We start from the raw sequence: 23,800 nt of genomic DNA, 5'->3' as shown, positions 1-23,800 counted from the left end.
ATGCTGGCCAATGGCCACTTGAGCGTTTAAGATCTGGGTCCTAGCCGAGTCGCTCAGGTGGAAATCCCACCATCCTTTCAACTGACCGACAAAACCGGCGATAATGGCTTCAGCCACCCTCATATCTCCATTTCCTTTTATCTTAGAGGCTGTAGTGTACATCATCATATGTTTCATTATTATTGATGCTTTTTTTGAGAGGTCAACTTAGAGAGAAGGCGAGGACCTTTAGTAAGGGAAGAGCCTGAAGAAGACAAAGTAGGAGAAGAAGTCGTCAAGCTTTGGACACCAGTGTGGTGCCGGCCGAAGGCTCTCCGATGCTTAAGTCAGCTATGAATGGTAAAATTGGTAGAGTAATAGTAAGAGTGATAGAGAAGTTACCCTTTTTACTTGGGTACTGTTCCCAATTTATAGGGAAGTGAAAAGTGGGAGGTTTGCACAAAGTTTGGATGTGGGACTTTGTGCACGTCGCTGTGGTAATGACACATGTCTTAGAGATTAGGTTCGGTAGTTGAGAGCTTCAGTAGTCGGGAGGTTTGGCACCTCCAAAGAGTGTCTTCCTTCGGTAGGGGAGAAGCCGTGTCTGCCTTAGTGCTAGTCATTTTGAGGTTGGACGTGCTGGGTTGATTATGGTGTAAATAGTAGTCCCTCAAATTGTCATTCAAAAAATGGCTTCTGGTTTGGGAACTTGTAAAAAGGTAATTAAATTAAGCGTGTCGGCATGGTGGGTGTCGTAGGTAACTAGTACCCCAAGTTCGGAAGCTAGAAGTCACATTTTTTTGTGGGTTTTTGGCATGACCGGTGCCGAAGGTTAGGTAGTTGTCCGAAGGGAAGATGTGACTTCACGAGCCTTCCGAAGGTAAGGTGTGACGTCATCGCGAGTCGCGAGGGTCATTCCAAGCCGAAAAGGAGCCTTCCGAAGGGAAGATGTGATGTCACAAGAGCCTTTCGAAGGAAGGTGTGCTGTCATCGCGAGTGCGCAAGGTTCCTTCCATGCTTCGGAAGGGAGCCTTCGAAGGGAGGTGTGACGTCACAAGAGCCTTCGAAGGGAAGGTGTGATGTCATCTCGAGTGGCGAGTTCCTTCCATGTTTGGAAGGAGCCTTTGGAAGGGAAGGTGTGACGTCATTGCGAATCGTGAGGTTCCTTCCGGCTTTAGAGGAGCCGTTCAAAGGAAGGTGTGACATCATCGCGAGTGGCAAGGTTCCTTCCATGCTTCGGAAGGGAGCCTTTCGAAGGGAATGTGTGACATCACGAAGCCTTCTGAAGGAAAGGTGTGACGTCATCACGAGTGGCGAGGTTCCTTCCATGCTTCAAAGGGAGGCGAAGGGAAAGTGTGACGTCATTGCGAATCGCGAGGTTCTTTCTAGGTTTCGAAGGAGCTTTCCGAAGGAAAGGTGTGACGCGTCATGAAAGCCTTCCAAGGTAAGGTGTGACGTCATCGTGAGTTGCAAAATCCTTCCAAGCTTCAGAATGGAGCCTTCGAAGGAAGGTGTGACGTCACCCGTGCCATGTGTTAACGATATTGAATCGCTTGTTAGTGGAAACGGCAGCCTCGTGCGATGGTGATAACAAGGTACGTCTTGTTTCGTGCTCTTAGTTTGGATTGAAATGCCTGTTTTGCTTGAGTTGTGCATGACCTTTCATGAACATTGAAGAACATGCCTAGGCTTTTGCTTTCAATCTTCGCATGCCTATTAGTTTCCTTATTTTTGTGTTTGTAGATGTCTGATAATTCTGAAAGAGAAAGTCAAAGTCCACCAAGTCCTCATGCCTTTAGTAGGGAAGAGTTTGAAAGTGGTAGTCATGATGAAGCCCTGGGTACCTGATAGGGAGAATCTTGAGTCGATCATATAGTGGAAGGGTGATAATGGAGGGGATATGGTGGGGAAGAAGAGTAGTCAAGGAGCCCTGCGTACTTATGCGACCCTAGAAGCCGTTGCCAACCGGGTGTTGGGTATAACTCGGGCACTAGAGGCTAGTGCAAGTGGGCAAAGCGGGCCATTTGGGTGTGTACAGTGGCGGTGGCTTCTGTGGTGTGACCGTTCAAAGAGGGGTTCCGCTGCCGAAGAGGAATATGATAAGTCTCTATGATCTAGAGTCGCTGAAGGTAGACTATGCGATACTTGATTGTGTGGGGTTGAGGTTGCCCATACCCGCTGAAGTGGCGAGATACCTCCTGAGGGTGGTGTGATGGTGTTCTCAGCCATGTACAAACATGGAATGAGGTTACCATTGCATCCTTGGGTGCAAATGATACTATCGAGATTGGGCTATGCCCCTGGGCATACAATCCTAACTTTTGGAGTATCTTGCACGGGATGTACATAGCATGGTGGTTAGCAAAATGAGGGGAGCCTAACCTTCGAGCAGTTCATGCATCTGCTCAGTGTCCAAGCAACATGGCAACTTTGGTTGGGTGCAGGTCAACTACCGAAAGACAAAGGAGAAGAGGTACTTTATAGGGTAACCACCATAGGAGAAGACATGGAGAAATCGGTGGTTCTTTGCCTTCGGCAATTGGGAGTGCTAGCTTGGGAATACTGTTAGCAAACACGTGCCCACCTAATTTCAATTTATAGGTCTTCGGTTATAACTTCTGCTTTAAGTTGTGTTGTATGTGCTTGGGTATAGATGTGTTAAGTATTCCGAAGCTTGTGGAAACTGATGCCCTTGTCTTTGTGCAGGTTCCATGAAGTGTAGGGCAGTATCCAGGGAAGAAGAGGGAGAGATAGAGCTGGTGAGGAGACTAGTCCTGTAGGCGCGTGAGATAAGGAACATTGTGACACCAGACTTCTTCTGAGTCGGGGCTGCTTCAAGGAAGTGAGTGTTCACCTTCTTCCTTTTCGTACGCTTGCTCTTGTATAACATTCACTTTGGTTTTGTAACAGTGGTTGAGGTGCCAAAGACTATAGTGACGGTGAAGGGTTCATCGAAGGTAGTGGTTGATCCGGAGGAGAGGCAGTGGAAGCTGCAGGAAAAGAGAGAGAAAGATAGGGCTAACAGGGCAAGGAAGATGCACCCAAAGGGAGCGACCAACATTGTTGAGGGACAGGATAGCGAGATGTCCGGAATCGGTCTCGGTAGGAGGATGATGGTCTGTGGCAGTAGAAGAAGCGAAGGGACTTGAGACATCCATCCATGCGTCATGGATGGAGCAGTTGCCGCCATTTGACTGGATCCCCACCTAGGCTGCCGCTTGAGATAGAGGAGTTCCCCACGAGAATCGAGGATGTAGACTTTGCCTCGATTCGGACAGGAGGCGAAAGAGGTGACCACGGCAATGCATCTCCGGAAGTGCCCTTGTGAATGCCTTTCTAACCGGGTAAAAATTGACTCGAGGAGCTCGCTCGGACCAAGGCTTGGACTTTTCGATCGGGTTCGAAGTCGGTTCTTTCTCGCCAATGTAAGTGGTCTAGTGCCTTGGTTATCTTTCGAGTATTCTATATATGAAGTGGTCCGGCTTGTGATCATGTAAGTGTTGTAGGCTTTTGGGGATATGTACCTCACCTTGGTGAGGGCGAAGAAAGAGGTTGCTTTGGTGAGATGCCATTTTGAGGCGGCAAAGGCTGCTATTGCCGAGGCTCGGGCTGCCCTCCGGAAGAGAAAGCGTGCTTCAGGTGAGGGTAGGTAGGTGGAGCGGGAGCTGAAGGAGACGGCTCGGCAGCTAGAGTTGGTTGAAGAGGCTAGGGTTGAGGCGAAGCGGAAGAAGGTGGAGGGCTAGCCGCAGCCTGGGCCTAAGCCATGGAGAAGTATAAGGGTTCTAAGGGGTTCAAGAACCTAGTGACGAGGTTTAATCTATATTTGGATATAAACTTCAACACTAGTGGCGTTCCTCCTCCCATTCTTTACGGTCGGAGTTCTGTGCATCCCCTTTGTCTGATGCCATGAGTCCTTCGATGCCGAGGCGGGGAGGTGCCGATGCCGAGAGGTGAGTCGATCTTAGATGCCAAGGCTCTGTCGGGAGGAGCCGGATGAGCATACTGATGCCTGAAGGCTTTATACATTTAGTATTTGTTTCGGATATGTCTTTGTTTTGTATGGATATTTTGCCTTGCTTGAGGCAGGGTTATTTTGATTTGCTATGATATTAGACTTGTCATTTGATATCAGTTGTGCTAGCAAAAGGATAATCATGTGATTGATGAGAATTAGCTACAGTTGGGCGTTTCTTTAAATAGGTGCCGAAAGGCAAAAGATACAAGTAACTGTCAAGTCGAGGCTCAAGACCAAAGTCTAAGAAAAAATATTGTCCTAAGGTCTAGGTGTGTTTACTTATAGTAGTACTTGAGGTGATCAGCATTCCAAGGATGAGACAAGGTCTTGCCATTGGGATCACAGAGCTGATAAGTGCCAGGGTGGCAGACTTTGGTAATCTCATAAGGGCTTTCCCATGTAGGTCCCAAGGTACATTCAGTAGGGTTTTTGGTGGCCAAGGAGACCTTGCGCATGACCCAGTCCTCAATCTTGAAAGCACGATGCTTGACTCGGGAGTCATAGTACTTGGCAATACTCTGCTTGTACACGACATTGCGCATGTTGGATTGGTCACAATGCTCGTCAATGAAGTCGAGGTTCAAGGCTACTGCTCGTCATTGGCTTCAACATTATAAGTAGAGGTTCGGTATGTGGGTTGGCCAATCTCCACTGCCGCTACGACTATGGTATAAAAAAAGAAAAGAGAATGGTGTTTCTCCTATGGAGGTACGGAAGGTGGTGCGATAGGACCAGAGAACCTCTGGGAGTAGCTCTGGCCGGCAACCTTTGGCTTTGTCAAGCTTGGTTTTCGTGGTCTTCTTGATGATTTTGTTCACAGCTTCGACCTAGCCATTGGATTGAGGATGGGCTGGGGAGGCGAAGCAAAGACGTATCTTGAGGTTGGAACAAAATTGCTTGAACTTTGCATTGTCAAATTGCCGACCATTGTCTGTGACGATGGTTTTGGGGATGCCGAAGCTACATACGATATTCTGCGGATGAAGCGTTTCGATACGAGTTACGTGATGGTGGCTAAGTCATCGCCTTCAACCCACTTGGTGAAGTAGTCCACAGCTACAATCGCATACTTGACTGGCCCTTACCCTTGGGCATAGGTCCAATGAGGTCAAGTCTCCATTGGGTGAATGGCCAAGGGCTGACCAGGGCTGTCAATGGTTTAGCTGGAAGTTGTGGGATGTTGGCAAATTGCGACACTTATCGCACTTCTGGGTGAGGGCTTGGGCATCGGTGTGACGTGAGGGCCAAAAGTTGCCTAATGGCTTTATGCGTTAGTGAGCGGGCACCGAAATGATTGCCGCAGATGCCTTCATGAATTTCCCGAATGACATAATTGCTTTCTTCGAGTCGATACGAAGGTAGGGGAGGCTGAAACCTCACTTGTATCGAGCGGAGTGATAGCGTTTGGTTTTGCAAGAACTGAAGGATGGGGTCCATCCATGTAGGGCTGTGATCAATAGTGCATATGAGTGGTGTTTGTGTGCTGAGTTGATCCAATAACTCGATGTGGATGTTGCAGCCTATACCCTGTTCCAAGGCCGAGGCTAGCCTGGCATTAGCATGGTTGTTCTTAGAGCGTGGCACCTGGCTTATGAGATAAGCATCGAAAGTTGCAAGTAGGTGGCGGGTATGTTGAAGGTAAGCTGTCATAGAGATGTCCTTGGTATTGAAGTCCTGGTTGACTTGATGGACAACGAGCTGTGAGTCGCTGAATATCTGAATTTGCTTAGCGCCCATCTCCTTGGCTAGCCAAAGGCCAGCTAAGAGTGCTTCATACTCAACGAATTGTTGGAAGTATGAAATTTGAAGCGGAGGGCGTACTCAAGGACAACTTTGTCTGGGGAAATGAGAACGAGGCCGGCCCCACATCCTTGGGCATTGGAGGAGCCATCCACATATAAGGTCCACAAGGGTCTGGGTCAGGTCGAGGTGCCGTTCGCGACGTGGACCTAGCTCGGGAGGATTGGGTTCGATTATGATCTGGGAAAGGCCAATGCTTGGGGTTTTGTGAATTCGATATGAAGTCAAGCAATAGCCTAGCCCTTCGTAGGCGGGGTTTATAGTGAATGTCAAATTCACCCGACTCAATGGCCCACTTAACCAACCTGCCAAAAGTCTCTGGCTTTTGCAATACCTGCCTTAGTGGCTGGTTGATTAAGACATGGATGGTGTGAGCTTGGAAGTATGGTCTGAGGCGTCTGGTTGACACCACTAGAGCAAAGGCCAGCTTCTCGATGTCAGGGTACCGAACCTTAGCATCTTGCAATCCTTTGCTAATATAGTGCACCGGATGTTCAACACATTCGTGGAGGCGGATGAGCACCGAGCTAACTGCAGTGGCCTAGACGGAGAGGTATATTGTGAGGATGTCCCCAGGCTCAGGAGTCAACAATAAAGGGGCCCAACTGATATACTCATTGAGCTCGCTAAAAGCCTTGTCACATTCAACAGTCCATGTGATATTTCACTTGTTGCCCTTAAGTGCCTTGAAGAAGGGGGCACAGCGATCAGTGGCCTTAGATATAAACACTGGTTAGGGTAGCGATGCGTCTTGTAAGGCTCTAGATGTCCTTGATTGTCTTAGGTATTGTCATGTCTAAAATGGCCTGAATCTTTTCTGGGTTAGTTTCGATACCCGTTGGCTGATCATGAAGCCAAGGAATTTTCCAAGCTTCACCGAATGCACACTTCGTGGGGTTGAGCCCCATTTTATACTGTTTCAGGATGGTAAACATGGTAGATAGGTTGGAGATGTACTAGTCAGCAGTGCAACTTTTGACGAGCATGTCATCGACATACACCTCCATGATGTTGCCAATCAGTGGAGGCAAAGATGTTGTTCACAAGTAGCCCCAGCGTTCTTGAGACCGAAGGGCATAACCTTGTAGTAGTAGAGGCCACGGTCGGTGATGAAGGATGTATGGGCCTGGTCATCAAGGTGCATAAACATCTAGTTGTATCCCAAGTAAGCATTAATGAAGCTAAGGAGGGGGTGGCCAGCTGTGGCGTCAACAAATTGGTCGATTCGTGGTAAAGATAAGCTATCCTTTGGGCAAGCTCGATTAAGGTTGGTGTAGTCTACACACATGCGCTAGCCTTTCTTTGGTTTACGTACCATCACCACATTGGCTAGCCAAGTAGGATAGTCCACCTCCTTAATGAATCCAATGCTGCTCAGCTTATCCACCTCCTCCTTCATGGCCTTGTACCTCTCTGGGTCATAAGCACGACGCTTCGGATCGATGGCGGGATTAATGCTTAGCCGGTGAGATATGATGTCTGGTGATATGCTAGATATGTCATTGAAAGACCAGGCGAAGACCTCAGAGTTGAGGCGGAGGAAGGCTGCGAGATCATAGTGAAGCTCTTGTGAGAGGGAGGTACCGATCCAAGATGTCGTCATGGAGAGTAACCAGCTCAAGGTCTTCCACAGTTCGGCTTGCTGGGTGACAAATTCCTCCCTGGGGTCTTGGTCGTTCAATGCCAGCCCGAGGAGGCTAGAGCCTTGGTTCTTGTGAGGGCCTCACTTCTATCGGGCGATTAGTGGACTTGATGCTGATGCATAGCGGCCGGGCGCCAAGGTGGTCGCCACGCCTTTGTGCTAGTGCCATGGGGGTTGGGAACTTCAGCGTAGCATATGTGTGGAAATAAAAACCTTCATTTACGCCAAGGCTGGCGCTCAAGGATGATATTATGTGTGGGGAGTTGGCGATAAGGAAGGGAGTAGTACCGCCCATTGGGGTGTGGAACTAATAGAAATAGGGAGATGGATGCCTGCCAATGGGCTGGACAACATCACCGAGAAGCTCACAAGGGGTGTGATGCTTCGGTCTAGCAAGTGGCGAGGACACGGAGCTCATTGAAAGCATCAAGACAAACATCACACCGATCTTGGTGAGCCGGTGTCCACCGAATCGTCCAATATCAAAGTTAGAAATGTCTGCGTGGATAATGAGTGGGTCATCATGTGGGAGAATGACACCACGTTCTTCCTCCTCATAGAAGGTGATGGGGCCCGACTTGATTTTTTCGTCTTAGGCAGGCATCGTGCTCGATCTTTGAAGACCTAGTGCGCATAAGAAGAACATAGTGTTTGATGGAGATGTTGGAGGTTCTAGCCAGCGTGGGACCACCGCTGATGGTGGAGATCATGTTGATCCCAATTTATGGGGACTTTTCCTCCAAGTGTAAATAAATGGGCTGGGCTTGTAAAAGCGGTGATGAAATTGTTTCCTTTCCGAGTTCGAAAATTAGGCCCCAAAATACCTCAAAAGGGCAGTATAGCATTAGGAAGTATTTCGGTTATCTTCACCAACCAAAATAATGGCAACTTACAGGTTATTTCTTCATGCTTACAGATAAACTCTCAAGCTCAGCGTGAGTGGCATATGGCATGGGAGCAAAATCAACATGAGTTTGGCACTAAGAAAAAATTTAGGCTTGCTTTGATGGAAAAGGAAGTGTTAAGGTAAGGAAGGAGAAGTTTTGTAAGAGATTTGGCTAGGAAAGGGAAAATGAAGAGCAGAGTTCTTCCGGCAGCTGCCAGAAGAGCAAAACGGAGAAGAAGATGAACATTGCACGAGATTGCTGGGTTTTTGTAAGTTAGAGAGATCCGAGATATTATTGGAAAAAGATCCGATTTGGAGCACATGAAAGTATGACATACACGAGTCATACTCCGCACGCCATGCTAAATAAAAAATCCGTCGAGCTAGGAATTGAGATTAAAATTATAAAATGCATTTAGCTATGCAAATCCATGCCAATTATCCTATCAAGCGCCATATTTAAAAGCATGCCAAGCAACATGCCATGCCAAGCGGGAAATTATGATTTCACACCCAATCGCACTACAAGCTTAAGTGGGCCCAAGCCACTCAAATGCCCGGGGCTTGCTTGAGTGGGTTGTGGTATGGATGGTAACGAATTGTCATGGGGCCCATTGATGGGCCGAGAAATGGAAGTCTCGGGTCGCTTGGGGGCCTCGGGACTCAAGCCCATTTTCTTAGGCTCAAACGTGGGTAAGCACAAGAGAGGAAATAGCCCAATACCCAAGCAAAACAATCCAACCAAAATAAAGCCCAAACTAAGAAGCCCAATGTTTAATAAAAACCCTTTGCTTAGAAAATCACCTTGGCCCATATAAAAATCCTAAAATAGTCCACAAAACCTCAGCTTTTGTTTGAAGAAAACAGAGGACACGTGAAGAGAGGTTGGCAGACTCCTTAAGCAAAGTTGCTGGAAACAAGTCCCAAGCCAGAGACATCCAAAGAATCGATGAGTACTATCCCGCATCTTTGTCGAAGCATCCCTTGGACCAGTATGCATCTTCACTTCCTTTCCTTTGCCAAATTTGGTTAAAACAGAGGAAAGGAAAGAAGAAAAAACAGCAAACCAAGAGTGGAAGCTCCCCTTTGACAGGGAAAGGAGGATGTTGAGCCCCCAAATCCCCAATTCATGTAAATAGACAGAAGCAATCTTTGCCAAGAAAGGGAAGTCAGAGAAGAGGAGGAGAAAGGAAGAAAAAACTTAGCCAAAATAAGTAGAAGCCATTAGGGTTTCTTGAAAAATAATGATTTCCAGCAACTATAAATTGAGCCTTCCCCTACCCAACAGAGACAACCCACAACCTGCAGAGAGCAAGCTTTCTCTCTAACTTGCAAAAACTCAACAAACTCGTGCACTGTTCATCTTCTTCTCCAATTTGTTTTTCTGGCAGCTGCCAGAAGAACTCTGCCTTTCTTTTTCCTATTTCCCTAGTCAAATTCCTCACAAAACACCTCATTCCTTACTTAAACACTTTCTTTTCTCATAAACCAAGCCTAATCTCTCTCTTAATGCTAAACTCATGTTGGTTTTGCTCCCATGCCACATGCCACTCATGCTGAGCTAAAAAGACCATCTGTAAGCATGCCAAAACTATCTGCAAGTCACCATTATTCTCGTTGGTGAAGATTATCCAAAATATCTCCTAAGGTTTTGCTGCCCTTTCGAGGTATTTTGGGGCTTAATTTTCGAACCTAAACAAAAGGGGGCAATCTCCTCAGTCTGCCTTTTGCAGCAGCCCAGCCCATTAGCTGCAGGAAGAAAAAGTCCCCTACATAAATTGGCGACTCTGCTGGGGATTAAGCCACTATCTGCACCAATGCCTCCAAAGAAGAAGACTAGAAGCAGTAAACCGGAGGAAATAAAGAGATAAGAGCATTCCCTCTTTCTTTTTCTTTTTCCTTTCGTTGGCTATCTACTTTGTAGAACAAACATAATATAGATTACTCAGATGCTCCCTTTGCTTGTGTCTTAGATCTCCATTCTCAAGCAAAACAAGATCTTGTAAGAGGACTGGGGGCTTCAGCCAACGTGCAAGCCGCTGACCACCGTCGTCAATGGTTGAGGCTAGCTCTGCCGTTCACCTCTCCGCCATGATACATCATCAGCAAGTCTGGCCATCGCCGTAAATCACCTTCATAGCAGCCCTCACCTCTCTAGAGTTGTGAAAACACGGTGAGAGAGGGAGAAGGAACACTTGCTCAATGCTCTCAGCCTCATCTCTGCGAATGGCTTCACCAAGATAAGATTTTTATTATCATGCCTTGTTGATCTCAATATAGTATATATATTTGTTTGTTGTTTTAAGATATCCATAAAATTTATGTTTCATTGAACAATCTCAAGCATAGACAAAAGCATGTGCATTTAAGTCCGAAAAAAAGATTGATTGAGTAGTTGATATTCATATGGTGCACCAGCTTGCATCATTTTCTTGTTATGTATTAAACCACCTTTCAATTTTGCATCTCCAGCAAAATTTCTCAGGGCCTTATTCCACGCACTATTCACTTATCTTACTTCTTGTCATTTCGTATCGATCCACCTTTGTGTTAATCAATCCAAGTTACACATTGCAATGTAGATGCCAACTATGCATGCTCAGTACTAAAATCATACCTGCCCAGCATGCTTATGTCAATTATGTTAGTCATTTGCAAGCTACAATGCTTATATTATTTTTATGCTTTGGTCATGCAGCATTATATCGGTCATGTGCAAGGGACCCAAGCCTCCAAACAACAAACAAGAAAACAAATGCTCTCATGTTTCCTACCCAACATCTCAACACACTGCCATTATCATCTATTCCTTAGACAAATCTCTCTCTATACTTCCAGTCATAGAAGTTCAAGCACCACTGAAAGAGCCGCTGGAAGGGTGGAAGAAGAACAGAGCAGTCAAAATCCAAACACCACTGCTGGAAGAGTCGCTGCCAAAAGCACATGCTACCACCGAATCATGTCAAGCTATCACCGTTGCAACAAAGGGATATCCCAAGTTCATCATGCCATGCAATAACCCAAACAAATACTAAGAAGGCCATGTTGCAAAAGTTTTTGTAGCCTATGCCCATCAAATCCTTTTCTGATGATTATGGTGCACTTGGGGGCTGAGGAAGGAATTCATTGCAATCACCACGGCAGTGATTCCAAAACCCCAAATGAGCTTAAAAATCCATTATTACCAAAACCACTATTCCCAGACCAAAAATCTCCTTGAAATCCCAATTATGTTACTATGACCTCCAAGTTCGCCATCACTTGTTATTGTAACCCAACACATTTGCTGCAGTGACCACATACAAAGCTCAAGCTTCAATAGCCAAGTCCAAGCTTTTGGTTCCTAAAACATGTTCGCAATAGCTGCAACAAACAATACCTAAGTTGCCATAACTGATATGCTCCAACGCCTCAAGCACTTTCTAAGCCTTGACCATTCCAATGACCAAGTTTAGGAGTCAAAACCAAAAGGCTATCGGGATGTCTCAATTGCCATAATTCCATAATCAAGCATCATCAAGCCCCGAGCCTTAGTCAAGAAATCCAAGCACTATGCTTTACTCAAGAAGGAAAACATCTCAATTCATGGCAAATGAAAGGAAAATATTGCGAAGGTAGTGCTATGATACTGCTGGAAGAACCTAAATGTTGTCAAGATGGAGTTTATTTTACCAAGCAATCAGAATTTTTGAAGCGATGTCAAGCTTTCAAGAAAAGGGGTGCTTTGGAAGCGTATTTTCCTATATTCATCCATTCTTCACCTGCAACATCCACCACTGCTTGCCATACTCTAAGGAAGATCTTACACGCCGAGATACATGACAAAACTCTAAGAGGCAAGCTATTGACAAGGACCCCTTGCCAAAACGAAGGGGAAAGTAGATGGCTACTGTCATTACGTGCTTTGATGACTTGCTCGACGACGACGTATTGTGCCACCTGTGGAAGAATGACCCAAAGCCACCGGAGGCTATGTGAGAACCTTGTGGAAATATGAAGAAGGCCAACTGGAGCAAATATTCAAAATATGCAAGCTATAACACCCCATGGCTACTTGCTAATTGATGGGAGAATGGTTCCAGCAGCGAAGTTTTCACATTGGACATGCTGGAAGAAAGCCACTCGGAGGCTTCATTTGGTCATCAAGATTATCAAGAAGCAGCTGCTGTAACCTCTCATAACTGCACAGAGGTTGAAGAAAGTACAATGGGTTAGGAGCTGAAAATCACTCTTTGATTAGTTGGGTTATGAGCTGCAGGCAAGCAAAGCAGCAACTGTGGCTCTGCTAAATATCTCTACAGAGCATGGCATCCTAGTACAACACATGCCAAATACATACCAACCTAAGCCACAAGCTTTCATGCTATTGCAAGTCATGCACAACCTTGGGCCCTTTCATATTTGAGGGGCTTGATTTGATTGGAGTATTCATCACTGCAAAGTGGCTTAAGGTCTTATTATTGCTGAATTGCTTTTGCACCTATCATTTGGTTTTTGGCTTTTCAAAATTTATTTCAAAAATGAGCTCCTTATGTATTTTCACCCTATGCTTTCACAACTTTTGTAAAATGCACCACCATTATAGCATGCCGAGGTGTAAGACGATATTTGCAATGAGAATGGAGTATTTTGGAAGAGGAAAAAGCCTCTAGAATTCTTCCTTGCTTTTACCTTATTATGTTTGACAAAACATGTTCTTTGATAAAAAAAGAAATAGACAAACAAACTTTTCATTAAAAGGCTAAGCCTCTCAGCAGTAACTATACCAAGCAAAGCCACTTAGATGGGGTCCTGAACTGCCTAAGCAAAACGATGTGGGGTATGCAAAGTCAAGCTATTACAAAGAAACGAGCAGTAAAAGTGTATTTTCAGGCGCTGGAATAACGAAACCGTTGACTCCCAATCAGAATGCTCAAAAAACTTCACAACATCCGGCAATTCTTACAGGAGCCTTCGTGGAAATCATGCATACAGATGGCCTTTGACCCTTTTTAAGGCACGGAAAGAGGGTGCATTTTAGGCCAAATGAGTAGACAAGCCTTGCAAAAGTTTTAAAGAGCAATGCATCGAAGATTTAGCTTAAAGGTCCTGTCAAAATTTTGGGCAGCATATACCGTGTTTTTAAGGCTTGCCAACTCGTCAGAAAATTTCAAGAAGTTCACAAGAGCAAGTTCTCCCAACCAAGCAATATATATATAAGATGTACGAATTATAACATGCCTCAAGCATTCAGAAATTAATGCAAGTTCCAGTGGTTCAGTAGTACATTACAAAGTCATGATGACATAGTCGTTAGATTATCTGAAAAGTACACAGCCATCGCAAAAACAAGGTTACACATGCTGGAGATTAGTACATCCTATGGTATCAAGAAAGATGGAAGCTGTGCACCAAGCCAACTGACCCCAAGCCAAAGAAAACAACCTGCGAAATAAAAGGAGGCAGCATTGGAAGATGCAAGCGCGGCAGCTATGTTGCATGTTCGAGAAGAGGATGAGTAGGAGGCGACGCTTAGGAAGGTGCAGGAGCGATCGGCAGCTATGTTGGATGTTCGAGAAGATGAGAAGTAGAAGGCGATTTGGAAGATGCACGGCAGCGGCAGCTATGTCGCATGTTCGAGAAGAGGATGAGTAGGAGGAAGCCGGAAGGTGCAGGCGATGCCGGCAGCTATGTTGGATGTTCAGAAGAGGAGAAGTAGAAGGCGACGCCTGTTGGAAGATGCAAGGCAGCCGCAGCTATGGTCGCATGTTACGAGAAGAGGATGAGGAGGAGGCAAGATCTTTGGAAGGTGCAGGCAGCGCCGGCACTATGTTGGATGTTCGAGAAGAGGAGAAGTAGAAGGCGACCTGTTTGGAAGATGCAAAGCGCGCCGGCAGCTATGTCGCATGTTCGAGAAGAGAATGCGTAGGAGGCGACTCTTCTGGAGGTGCGAGGCAATGCCGGCAGCTATGTTGGATGTTCAGAAAGGATAAGTATGAGGCGACCTTGCTTTGGAAGGAGCAGGCATTGTCTACCCCGCATCGGATGTCCCAAGAACATAGGGGCTATGGGAATCATGCCACCGTGCGCTATTGCTAAAGCCAAGGGGAACACTGCGCATGCAGAACAATCTTAGGAAAAGTCACAGAGGAGGAATTTCCGAACCATAATGATACAAACGCAGCAAGACGACACTAGCTCTTCGCCTACTGCAACATCTTCACAAGCATTCTTGAGCAATGGAGGGGCCTTTCCCTCTTCAATTTATCATCCGTTGAATAAAGGTGGCCACTAATAATTGACGACAGGTTAGTGGATGCCATGGCAGGTCTTGACAAGCGATGAATCCCTGTAAGAATTGCCAACAAAGAATACGCTGAAAAAATGGCAAAGCATAAAGCTAGTTCTCTGTGTTAAAGCCAAGCAATCTCCACACTAGCATGCAAGCCATATGAACTTTACAAGCCAAGCAAAGCAAGCTATCTCATGCCAAGCGAAATGCATAAACAAAAAAATATATTTTTGAAGCATCATGCAATCTATTCACTTGAGCTCGTGATAAGCAAATTTCTCATTCCATGCTCAATCAATCATTCCAGCAGACCCTTTTTCACAAAGCAAGTGCTACAAACTGAGCACTATTTACCTCATAGTAACCTTTTTCACAAAAACGAAATACCTATGAGTTACACAGCATCCTTGCAGACCCATCATACACATGTTTATGTCTATCCCTATAAAGCCAAAAAAAAAATAAACAGTTACCCATGACCAAATTCTAAGCTCATAAAAAAATAATAATAATAAAAAGAAAAAGAAACCAATGGTGCTTTTCTCAAAGCTTTCAATAGCCTCTAATCCTATGCATTAATCATGCGATTACAAGCATGCGCTCGTGATGCATATAGTTCAACAACAAAAAAGCGGGTCAAGAACGCAGCACACGCAAAATATACGCCAAGCAGGGCAAGTCAAGCTCAGGCCAAAGGAAACACTTAAGCAAATACCCAAGCAGATACAATTTATCCATGGCAAGCGAAATTTTCAAGCAATTCCCATGACAAGCAAATTCTCCCTCAAAATGCAAAAGGATTCAAGCATTGCAAAGCATGCACTCTGTCAATTTCTATTTCCACAACATGGGAGAAAAGTCCAAATTTATTCAAGCATGCGAAAAACAAGCCTAGGCCAAGATATCAGTCTATATATATTCCTACAGAGTTAAAAAGAAGGACTTGAGATTCCAGTGAACGAGCAAAGCCCATGGGCATGAAGAACCCAACAAGCCCCTCGATAGATTCAAGAAATTGCAAAGAGGAAAGGGCATACCTTGTCAATCACCTCAAAGGACGACCTCAAATGCACCAAGAAAGAGGGAGGTTGGTGCTGGAAGAAGGGTAGTTGGTGCCGGGAGAAGGGTAGTTGGTGCTAAAAGAATATCGTATCTTCTATTTCACGTTACCATCTCCTTCAGCACCATTGTTGATCTCATTATTTATGCAACCAGCTGACCCATCATTGCAATTATCCCCATGTTTTTCTGCGCAAACTTTGGCACCATCATTATTTTCAGGCATACTTAAGAATTGGTCTTTCTGAAGATGGATACTTCGGCAACTAATACTTGCAAGAACTTCTTCTCATGGCTATACGACAACTCCTGAAAAATCACAAGCTTTATTCATGCAATTGCACTACAGCAAAATTTAAAGCTTTTCAGATAAAACATCTTGTGAAAGGGTTATGGGGGCTTAAGAGAATCCATCATAGCAAACAGCACATGCAAACTCCAAATGGCTTGGGGGCTTCATGCCAAGCAAAAGAGAGAGAAAGAATTGAAGCTGTTGTAAAATTCAGTTTTCCTCTTGGAGGAAAGCAAACTGCATTTGTTACTTATCTAGAGGGAAACAAGCTGTATGAATCTCTTCCAGCAACTCGCTTAGCCTCTTCCTTCTCATCTTCAGTCTACTTCTTCCAAAGATCTTCTTTGACGCAAGTTGGAAAAAAATAAATAAATAAATAAATTTACAAGCAGGCATCTACTTTGTTTCTCGACCCTGAGTAAGCCAAAGAGAATATAACCCAACTCTGCAACCAATTGCTGACCTCAACAAGCTGACTTGAGGGCTTCATGCCAAGCAAATTCAAGGAAGTACACCATGCCATCCAAACAAGCAAACCCATCTACCTTTTTTGCCACACAGTATAAATCATCTCTTTGATTACAACAAGCCTAGATAATCTTGCATTATGGTGAGAAACAGTTTTCTATTTCCCCTTTTTGAAACAAGCCAAGTTACATTCTTCTAGCACCTACTCCATAAGCAAAGAATTTTTATCGCCTACCCTATTTCAAACATCTTTCTAGTACATGCCTAATTTCAAACATTCTGCCAGTTTCAAATCTTCCAAAAGCATTCATATCGCAAGTCAAGGTGCAAGCAACCAAAACTCACCTTCATGCTACCAAATTCCTTGCAAATTAGTAAGAAGATGGCATTTCTCATGCTGTGGAATCTCTCAATCAAGCCTGAAAAAGAAATAAGGGAGTACGTTGGTCGATCAGTCTTTGGAAGGAACTTGTAAATGAAAAGGGGGCACCGGAAGCATAATCGCTATTGAAACATATTTTTTTTTAAAAGACAAGTGACAAGGGACCAAAACTCACTTTCATGCTATCAAAATCCTAGAAAATTATATTTCTCATGCTTTCTCATGCTTTGGAGTTTCTAAACAAAAGAATACTTTAGCCAAAATCAGAAGCCGGAAAGGTACTCATACACAAATGGAGGCGCCAGAAGCATAATTTTCTCATAATGCAAGCAAACTCATGTATCAAGCATTTAACAAAATTCACAAGGCTTGAAACCAATCCACATGCCAAGAAATTTCATTCCATTCAAGCATTCCAAGCAATTCGGGCATTTCAAGCAAATTGAAGAACTCATGCTCTTATGACAATACCTTTCAACATCATGCTGTCACAACAATATTGCTCAAGAACATGCTCTAGCAATACTCAGATCAGCACTCAATGCCAACAAAAAGGACATGCCAAATTCTCAACAAAAAGCAGCATGCCAAGCAAAACTTATACACAAGCTTTCCAACCATCCTAGCTAGAACATCCCACCTTTAGAAAATCACTATAAATCAAGCTTACAACCAACAAATCCCAGACTTTCCAGATTAGAACTAGACATATCAAGCTTCACTTTCCCAAAATTTCGTTGCATTTCAAGCTAGGGAAGCATGTCAAACAGATTTCTAAGACAGCCCACACAGCAGAAACTGTACAGCTCCAGCACCTTAACCCTTACTTTGAAATTCCACCGAAAATTCATTTTTTCTTCAAGTGATGCAAGACCAATTCCAACATAACCATTGAGAAGTCCATTTTTATGTCTCAAAAGCTCCAACTCAGATTCGAAAAGAAACATTTCAAAAGTTCAAAAAGCAGCCAGCAAGCTACTTTGAGATATTTTGACAAACACTTGGCATGCATACCCAAGTGAGCTTGTATAACTCTTGTTTATCACCAAGCTAGAATCCTAAATCAAAAGCTCAACCTTAGAATTCGATTTCTAGTTCACAAATTCTGGGAAATACAGAGGAACTCAAGCATTCAAGCATAGAAGACAAGCATGCAACAAAGGCATCAACATCAACTCATGAACATGCTTTAGAAAAATGGAGGTAGAGAGCACTAGAATAGGTGGATGATCCTCAATTTTGGCTATGTTATAGACAACATAATTTCAAGCAAATTTTGTGAAGCAAGCGCAATCATACGAGTATCATAAGTTAAATACACATGCAGAAGAAAAATCTGCAAAAACTCACCAGCCATGGATGAATTCAGAAGTTGCAAACCAGCTTTGAGGTATCAGAAAAATTCAAAAAATTCTGCAAAATTTACTGGCTATAGTACTCGAGCAGATTTACAACTTTGATCGAGAAAGTTTTTTGATTAGAACTTCCGAAATGGAGCTTCGAAATTGATGAATAGTACCCACGGGTTTGGATTTTTGAAAAAGAAGAAGAAAGAAGACACGGAAAAAGAAAGAAAAGAAAGAAGAAACCACATGAGGAAAGCAGAATTGTGGCAGAACCGTAAATCCAAGCAAAAGTCATGGCAGAATTCGAAATATAAGCAAAGGTGGTGGCGGAATAGTAGATTCAGGCAAGATTGGGGGCAGAAATCTAAATACATGCAAACTCAGTGGCATAATCATAAATTCAGACAAGATGGGGAAGCAATTCTTGGCAATCCAAAGCAATCTCTACAAAACACCAAAAACAATCTAGATTGGGAAACCACAAATCGTTGCTGGAGCGTATAGATTTGATTTTGGGTCGGGTTTAATTATTCTGCCCATTCCAGCACTTATCCATGGCCCTAATAATTAAGGGGGCTAATGTTGAGGCCCAAAAAATCCATGGTTGGGCCCGAATAAATTTCTAGCCCAAGACGATATATTATTGGAAAAAGATCCGATTTGGAGCACATGAAAGTATGGCATACACGAGTCATACTCCGCACGCCATGCTAAATAAAAAATCCGTCGAGCTAGGAATTGAGATTAAAATTATAAAATGCATTTAGCTCTGCAAATCCATGCCAATTATCCTATCAAGCGCCATATTTAAAAGCATGCCAAGCAACATGCCATGCCAAGCGGGAAATTATGATTTCACACCCAATCGCACTACAAGCTTAAGTGGGCCCAAGCCACTCAAATGCCCGGGGCTTGCTTGAGTGGGTTGTGGTATGGATGGTAACGAATTGTCATGGGGCCCATTGATGGGCCGAGAAATGGAAGTCTCGGGTCACTTGGGGGCCTCGGGACTCAAGCCCATTTTCTTAGGCTCAAACGTGGGTAAGCACAAGAGAGGAAATAGCCCAATACCCAAGCAAAACAATCCAACCAAAATAAAGCCCAAACTAAGAAGCCCAATGTTTAATAAAAACCCTTTGCTTAGAAAATCACCTTGGCCCATATAAAAATCCTAAAATAGTCCACAAAACCTCGGCTTTTGTTTGAAGAAAACAGAGGACACGTGAAGAGAGGTTGGCAGACTCCTTAAGCAAAGTTGCTGGAAACAAGTCCCAAGCCAGAGACATCCAAAGAATCGATGAGTACTATCCCGCATGCTGTCAGAAGCATCCCTTGGACCAGATATGCATCTTCACTTCCTTTCCTTCACGGATTTGGTTAAAACAGAGGAAAGGAAAGAAGAAAAAACAGCAAACCAAGAGTGGAAGCTCCCACTGCACAGGGAAAGGAGGATGTTGAGCCCCCAAATCCCCTGAATTCATGTAAATAGACAGAAGCAATCTTTGCCAAGAAAGGGAAGTCAGAGAAGAGGAGGAGAAAGGAAGAAAAAACTTAGCCAAAATAAGTAGAAGCCATTAGGGTTTCTTGAAAAATAATGATTTCCAGCAACTATAAATTGAGCCTTCCCCTACCCAACAGAGACAACCTCACAACCTGCAGAGAGCAAGCTTTCTCTCTAACTTGCAAAAACTCAACAAACTCGTGCACTGTTCATCTTCTTCTCCAATTTGTTTTTCTGGCAGCTGCCAGAAGAACTCTGCCTTTCTTTTTCCTCTTTCCCTAGTCAAATTCCTCACAAAACACCTCATTCCTTACTTAAACACTTTCTTTTCTCATAAACCAAGCCTAATCTCTCTCTTAATGCTAAACTCATGTTGGTTTTGCTCCCATGCCACATGCCACTCATGCTGAGCTAAAAAGACCATCTGTAAGCATGCCAAAACTATCTGCAAGTCACCATTATTCTCGTTGGTGAAGATTATCCAAAATATCTCCTAAGGTTTTGCTACCCTTTCGAGGTATTTTGGGGCTTAATTTTCGAACCTAAACAAAAGGGGGCAATCTCCTCAGTCTACCTTTTGCATTGACCCATTAGTGCAGAAAGAAAAAGTCCCCTACTGGATCTGCCTTTGGTGAGGTTCGGTGGGGGTGGGAGGTTGTACACATATTTATCCAGCTTCCCTTCACGAATAAGTCATTCAATGATGTTGTGCAAGGCAACACAAAACTCAGTATCGTGGCCATTGAACTAATGAAAATGGTAGAAGACACCTGTGTTTGGCATATGCTTGTTGGGCGGTCTCCTAGGAGGTGGCTTGAGGATCATGGGTGCCTCGTGCACTAGGACATTCTCATAGGTAGCGTTCAAGGTGGTGAAGACCTCAAACGTAGGCTTGGTTGTGAAGGGGAGTGGGGCCTGATCACTTGTCTTGGGAGGGTTGCTTCCACTCTACTGGTAGTGGCTGCCATGTCTACCACGCTTACTACTGCTGAAGGTATCTGGTAGCTATCCTTCCTTTTTGGGTACGGGGTACCTTAGTTATCTGGGGTAGGAGTAGAACGCTGGGGTGGGGCTGGGGTTGGTACCAAAGTGGAGGATCACCAAAGGTGCTGCTTGCAGAGGTGGCTAGGCCACGCTTGGAGTTGAAATACTCGGCATTGGCATGAATTGCTGCTTGCTTCATTAGCTTTGGATATGTGTTCCAAGGGTTGCTATGGACTAGGTACCAGAAGTTGGACTTGCGGATGCCACTCTTGAAAGCACCAAAGGAAGCGCGATCGTCAGTCTCGGGCAATGAGTACTCGTGGTGAGCGAGCTGCATACTCCCAAAGGGTTCATCCTCACCTGCGAAGCATGTACAAGTCGTTTGCGGATCAGGCAATCGATCTGGATCATGAAATGGTCTAGGAAGGTCTGCTTGATTGTCAAATGTGTTGATAGTGCGAGGTTGGCTGTAGAACCAATTGAGGCCATGCCACTGAGGTGGAAGGGAAGAGGAGGCACATGTCTTCATCACTAAGACCATCTAAGAGCAGATTGGAAGGAGTGGATATGGGTGAGAGGATCCTCCGTACCAATGTAAAAGGCGATATGGAGTGGCTTAATGTCCTTCTCCTTGTGGTAATTGATAGGGGTAGGCATAAAAACCGATAAACCGAACAAATCGACCAAACTAAACCAAACCAAACCGAAAAATAAGGTTTTTTGACCAAACCGAAAAATTCAACGCTGGACCTGAATCGAACCATTGACTTCAGTTTAGGCTTTGGGTCCAAAAAATTTTGAACCGTTGGACTTGACCCGAACTGACCATTATTTAATTATATATGCATTTGGCACATGGCGTTGTCTGATTGGCTTAAATAAGAACTTTGGGTGGGTCTGTTTGCACTATATCCGAACCTCTCTCAATTTTTTATTTTTTATTTTTTCAGTAACCCTCTCAGACTCTCTCACTCCGTATCTCTCTCTCACTCACACACGAAAAAAATCAACCCTAGATTTGGGACTAACCTTAACCTCATCGGCCACGGTCTCTCTCGCGAGCGCTCTCCGTCTCTTTCTTTGTCTCTCTCTCGACTCGTCTCTATCATGCTTGCTCTCTCAGTCACCTCTTTAAGTCTCTTAGAGTCGAGAGACTCATTCTCTCTCTCCAAACCTAACCAAACATCATCCAATTTCATTGGTTTTTGGAGCGAATCCTTGCAAATTATGGAGGGCTCTGGTTCATTCTAAGGTAAATTTGTATGTATTTGGTTTGTATTCTTAGTTGTTTTCATTTTCCCCCAATTTAGTAGATTATTAGGGTTTCGAAATTTTGGTATTCTGTTGAAATTAATGCAGTTTTTTCTTAATTTTGCAGTTGTTGTGCTTAGTCTCTGTGGGTTTGGATTAATAGGCAAAATTAAAGGTATAAATATTTCTCTGTCTCAATTTCTGTGTTTTGCTTGCTTCATCTTGCTTTAGTTTGAGTGATGAGTTCGTTTTAATTGATAGGAACTTTAAGGAGATGGGCTCTGCCTCTTGTTGTTTCGCTCTCCAAAATTGATGCGGATAGAGAGGGGAGGAGGGTACTTGTGGCTGGACCCTTTTTTCAGCAAAGGGGCGGATCTTAGAGAAGCTTGTTTCTGCAGGTATTGGGAGTCGCCCTGTTGTTTTCGTGACTCACAGGTCTGTAAAGTGTTGCTTGTGCGTGCATGAACCTGTCGCCGCTTGTGTGTCAATTTTGGTTTTCTCATACATTAGTCATCATATGTCTTAAGTTTTGTATGTTGTTGTCTTTCGTGTGTTTAGATGATACTCGTCTTTTCATGAATCTGTTGCATCTTCTTTCCAGTTTTGGGTTCTAGCCTTTGACTGATTTAAGGATGTCTGGGAGGTCTTGTGTGCTGTTATAAAGTTTTCCGATATCCCCAAAAAAATGAAAACTAAACGAAGCAATATTATTCTTTATTTTGGCATTCTCTACTATGTGCTTGGTCTTGCTTTCAGATAGGCGTCGGCAGTTCATCCTTCAAGATGTTCTCCACTTTATTCTATTATTTGTTTGCCATACTATGTGACCCTTTTATGTAATGGGCTGGGATCAGTTATTTTATGGTAGCTATTCGCAAGGGGGGGAATTTGAACTGGCATTTATTCTCTAGCTATGAGTTTCATGAGTAGATTATACAAGGTGGCCTCAAAAGTTGAGCAGGTGTCGGGTTTTGATTTTTTTGTTTTGGTTAAATGCTATTTGTTTTGTTTTGGTTAAGTGTGTGTGTGTAGTCCGTTTTAAGTGTCTTGAATCTATATTTTTTTGCAGCTCCCTTAACCGATACAAGTGAATCTGTTATGATCATTTTAGCTTCAATGGAGGTATGATTTAGCTTCTTGGAAGGGTTTTGTTTGGATTTTTTTTAAAAATATATTTTGCAGTTGTTTGTATCTGTTTATTATGTTTATTGAGATAATGTGATCTGTCTTTTCTTTTATTTTTGTAGAATTAGGGAGCAAAACGTCCACCACAAGCTTGAATAATACTCCTCCCTCCTTAGTATGATGAGGATATGTTGGTTATATTATTTTTGCAGGTGTTGGATTTTGAATAATACTCCTCCTCCCTCCTTTGTATTAAGGCTTTGTGTTAAATCTTCAAGTGTTGTTATGCAGGGTTCTTTGTTAAGGCTTTTGGATGGATGCAACTGCTGTTTTGTATTTTGTATCTTTATATGCATTTTTATTATGAATTGTAAGATGTTATATTTGTTTCGTTGGTTGATGATTGTATTAATTTGTGATGGATCTAGTTGTTTAAACACTTAGCTTATAATTTAGAATGATGGATGATTATAATTTAGAATGACGTATGAATTATACTTGAATATGCATGATTTGATATTCTAGAAAAGAAAAAAAAAGAGAAAAGAAGAAGGGATTTGACTTGAGCAAGTTTTAATAGATTTAGGCTTTAGCTGATGTTTAGGAAAAAAAAATTGAATTGGGCCTGTTTTAATAGCTTATTTTTAAGGAGAAAAAATTATTTGGGCCAAAGCCCAAAATCGAATAAAGAGCCAGAATCGAACCGGACTCAATCGGGTCATCCCAACTTCGACTTTAAACTTGGACCCGATTCAACTCGAGAATCGCTAGTTTGATCTGTTCGGCCCGCGGATCATCC

At 43.7% G+C, this 23,800-nt stretch overlaps 1 long non-coding RNA gene across 2 annotated transcripts; it reads left to right on the top strand.

Moving 5' to 3' along the window:
* The first annotated feature begins 21,571 nt into the window (after positions 1–21,571).
* On the top strand, positions 21,572–23,482 carry LOC107881863 (uncharacterized). 2 transcript variants are annotated; one of them, XR_016125795.1, is made up of 5 exons: positions 21,572–21,877; positions 22,004–22,051; positions 22,138–22,311; positions 22,946–22,998; positions 23,124–23,482. It is a non-coding gene; the product is annotated as an uncharacterized LOC107881863 (long non-coding RNA). The 2 variants fall into 2 exon arrangements; XR_016125794.1 differs by having other exon boundaries at positions 21,577–21,877; positions 22,138–22,274.
* Positions 23,483–23,800: the final 318 nt, after the last annotated feature.

The sequence above is a fragment of the Prunus mume genome, linkage group LG4, assembly GCF_029339155.1.
Source record: "Prunus mume cultivar Tortuosa linkage group LG4, ASM2933915v1, whole genome shotgun sequence".
Taxonomy (NCBI): Eukaryota; Viridiplantae; Streptophyta; class Magnoliopsida; order Rosales; family Rosaceae; genus Prunus; species Prunus mume.
Note: the sequence above shows the minus strand (reverse complement) of the source record. Positions and strands in the feature narration are given on the sequence as shown.